The sequence below is a fragment of the Rhincodon typus genome, chromosome 22 (genome assembly GCF_021869965.1).
Source record: "Rhincodon typus isolate 14 chromosome 22, sRhiTyp1.1, whole genome shotgun sequence".
NCBI lineage: Eukaryota > Metazoa > Chordata > Chondrichthyes > Orectolobiformes > Rhincodontidae > Rhincodon > Rhincodon typus.
In genome coordinates this window covers 2,555,998-2,560,058 of record NC_063353.1, presented here as the reverse complement: position 1 = coordinate 2,560,058, position 4,061 = coordinate 2,555,998, and the positions used below count along the sequence as shown (strand labels likewise).

Sequence of the window (4,061 nt, the reverse complement as noted above, 5' to 3'; positions counted from 1 at the left end):
ACACCCTCTCCCTCCCTCAGGTACACAACTTTCCCTCAGGCACACACACCCTCTCGCCCTCCCTCAGGTCCACACCCTCTCTCCCTCCCTCAGGTACACAACTTTCCCTCAGGCACACACCCTCTCTCTCGCCCTCAGGCACACACCCTCTCTCTCCCCCTCAGGTACACACCCTCTCTCCCTTCCTCAGGTACACACCCACTCTCTCTCTCCCTCAGGTACACACTCTCTCTCCCTCAGGTACACACCCTCTCTCCCTCCCTCACGTACACACGTTTCCTTCAGGTACACACCCTCTCCCTCCCTCAAGAAACCACCTACCCCACCGATCCGTTAAGTGTGGTCCTGCCCACTTGGGCAAATGCGGAATGTGATTGGCTGTTGCTTGGAGGGCTGGATGAACTGGCGCTCTGATTGGCTGATGGATGCGGGTGGGCGAGCCCTTCGCTCCGCGCGAACCAATTAGAATCAAAACAATTGGCGCGAGGAGCAGAGATTCACTCTGTAATCTGCCCGGATACCGGGCAAAATATTCGGTGTTCTGCTCAGAGATATACTGAATATTTCTAGAACAAGTGCGCAATTTCTAGAATCGAGAAGCACAATTTAAAAATTAAGGTGTTGCCACTTAAGTCCGAGATGAAGACAAATTTTTGAAATTTATCTGTGGAAGCTGTGTCTTTGAGTATGTTCAAGTTTGAGATTAACAGCTTCCTGTTTACCAATACTGTACAGGGTTATCATGTTGGGGTGGGAAGAAGGGATTTAAGTGTTCAGTCAGCCATGATAGTATGAAAGGCAAGGCAGGCTCCATGGGCTGAATGGCCTACTCCTCTTCCTATGTTCCTACCCGCTTTCAGGTTAAAATATCCACTGTCCATTCCAGATTTATATTATAATCTCCCTGGTCACTAGTAAAAAAAACACCCAGCATGCTTTCCAGAGACATATTAGGCCGAATTTTAACAAAAATCAGGCAAATGTCAATTCTGAGTAGTTTCATGAAGGGCTTCTCTCTGTCAACTCTCACGTGTTATCTTAAGCAATTCCACAGTCCTCATTTCATGCTCTATGTTACATGCCCCACCAGCACTGTGGTCACATGGTCATTGTCTCACTATTGATTGGAAGTACTCACCAGTTCCAGGTAGATTTCTGCCACTGGCACCAATGTATAAAACTCAGCTGGGCACACTGCCAGCTAGAATGGCCCCTTCACTGTACACACAGCGAGAGGGTAACAAAACAGTAAAGCTCCTGAGGGCACATCATGGCACAAGCAAGGCCATGCTGGAAGTAGGATCTCATAATTATGAATCATCACCTTTCTGATCGACTGTGGTAGTAACTGAAGCTGCAAGAATAAAGCTACAGGGTCCATATTTTCTCAGTCCCATACCATGTTAGACCCTGTCTGAGGGAGTGCTACTTCTTGCCTATGTTCCAGCACAGACTAACATCTTGCCTTAGAATCATAGAATCCCTACAGTGTGGAATCAGGCCATTTGGCCCATTGAGACAACACCAATCCTCTGAAGAGTATCCCTCACAGACCCACCCCCCATCCTATCCCCGTAACCCTGTATTTCCCACGACCAATCCACCTAGCCTACATATCATTGGACTGTGGGAGGAAACCAGAGCACCCTGAGGAAACCCACACAGGCAGAAGAATGTGCAAACTCCACACAGACAGACAGTTGCCCGAGGGTGGAATCAAACCCGGGTCCCTGGCGTTGTGAGGCAGCAGTGCTAACCACTGAGCCATTGTGCCACCCATTGTCATTTTTCAACATGAATGCATCACATGCAGTAAATCCTTCAAATAACCATTAACATTGACTTTTATTAAACAGGAAAAGTGAAGAACGAACAAGAACAAAAGTTGCATTTGCTTTTGGATTAAACAGGGGCTGTTTGCCTTGTAAACAACAACAGATTTACAGTCAACGAACGATGACTTGCCCAGCTCCAATCTACCGGAAGAGAGTGTCCATTAAGTCCTATCTGGTGGCTGCATCTGATGCTGTACCACTTCTTCACGGTGACAGTAATATTCCTTCCACTTGGTGTCTTCATTTCCTTCCTCCAAAAACTGCTGCTGCTCTCCCAGCTCTCCAGTGTCTTTTGCATTCTCTTTCTCCCTGTGATGTTGACTTCTCCTTTCCCCCAGATGCTGCCTGGCTTGCTGTGTTCTTCCAGCCTCCCATCTGTCTACATAGCAAAAAAAAGAGTTGATGAACAATGGCAATCATTTAAGTAAACAGTTCATGGCTTACAACAAGGTGAGAAAGAAGAATTGTAGGAAGCAGATAAACGAACCATGGTTAACTGGGGAAGTTAATGATAGCATCAAATTGAAAGAAAGAAACATATAATGTGTCAGAGATAATAAGAACTGCCGATGCTGGAGTCAGAGATAACACAGTGTGGAGCTGGAGGAACATAGCAGGCCAAGCAGCATCAGGGGAGCATCTAGGCATCAGAGCATCATAGGTCCCGACCCGAAACGTCAGCTTTTCTGCTCCTCTGATGCTGCCTGGCCTCTGTGTTCCTCCAGTGCAAACACTGTGTTATCTCAACATATAATGTGTTAAAGATTGGCAAAGGATTGTAAGGATTGGCAAAGTTTAAAAAAAGCAAAAGATGATCAAAAAATAACAGACAGGGAGAAATTAAGCTTTGAGAGTAAACTTGTCAGTAACATAAAAAATAGTGGTAAAAGCTTGTTTAATTATATAAAAGGGAAGAGAGAGTCCAAAGTGAACATTAAGAAAATAAGACTGGGGAAATAATAATGGGGTATTAAGAAATGGCAGAGGAGTTAAAGAAATACTATACATCAATCTTTGTGGTTGAATACATTAATAACATTCCAAAAATACTAAATAAGCAAGGACAAAATGTGGGGAACATGTGGGAAATAAATACAACAACTATAACATGAGAAAAAATAATAGAGAAAGTAATGGAGCTAAAGGCAGATAAGTAGAATTCTTTACCACACAGGGCTGTTGAGGCTGGGTCATTAAGGATATTGAAGGCTGAGATAGATTTTTAATCAGTAAGGGAATCAAGGGTTATGGGAAAAGACAGGGAAATGGAATTCAGGATTATCAGATCAGCCATAATTTCATTGAATGACAGAGTAGACTCGATGGGCTGAATGGCCTACTTTTATTCCTACATCTTATGGTCTTATAGCCTTGTGGCAAAACAGAATTACTGTGATGCTGTGGTTGGTTCGCTCGCTGAGCTGGTCCATTAGTTTGCAGACGTTTCATTACCCTGCTGGTAATGATGAAGCGCTGTTGAGTTTTCCTGCTTGTTATTTAAACTCTGGGGTCCATTGGATTTGATTACCTCATTTCCAGTTTTCCTTCTCAGTGGTGTATATATAGGGTCTAGTTCTATTTGTTTGTTGATGGCCTTCTTGGTAGAGAACCAGGCCTCTAGGAATTCCCGTCCTTGTCTCTGTTTGGCCTGTCCTAGGATCTTGATGTTGTCCCAATTGAACTGGTAGTTCTCCTTATCCATGTGAATGGAAATGAGTGAGTATTGGTCGTGTCCTTTTGTTGCTAGTTGGTGTTCATGTACTCTTGTAGCCAATTTTCTTCCTTTCTGTCCAATGTGATGTTTGTCGCAGTCCTTGCATGATGTTACCCAGCAGGGTAATGAAACGTCTGTGAACTAACGAACCAGCTCAGCGAGCGAACCAACCACAGCATCCACAACCTGAGCTACAAATCTACGCAAGAACCTTAGAATTACTGTGACCCTGTAAAGAGACTCTACAAATACTGAAGCAGTCCAAGTCCAATGAATGCTGGCCCAGCCAGCAACAACCACATCCCATGAATGAATTAAAAACGAAAGTTCTGAATAAGGTGATGATGTGTTAAAAAAAAGTAAATCAGAGTTGCAGAGATAGTAGGAACTGCAGATGCTGGAGAATCTGAGATAACAAGGTGTAGAGCTGGATGAACACAGCAGGCCAAGCAGCATCAGAGGAGCAGGAAAGCTGACGTTTCGGGCCTAGACCCTTCTTCAGAAAATGAAAA

The 4,061-nt window shown here is 44.3% G+C and overlaps 1 protein-coding gene across 1 annotated transcript in view; it reads right to left on the bottom strand.

Annotated features, from left to right (window-relative positions):
• Window positions 1-236, bottom strand: part of LOC125485810 (cilia- and flagella-associated protein 100-like) — a 33,657-nt gene extending 33,421 nt beyond the window's left edge. Inside the window, exon 1 of the mRNA XM_048610555.1 lies at window positions 199-236. The gene's annotated coding sequence lies outside the window, so the exon portion shown is untranslated. The remainder of the gene's footprint in view (window positions 1-198) is intronic.
• Between the last annotated feature and the right edge of the window lie 3,825 nt (window positions 237-4,061).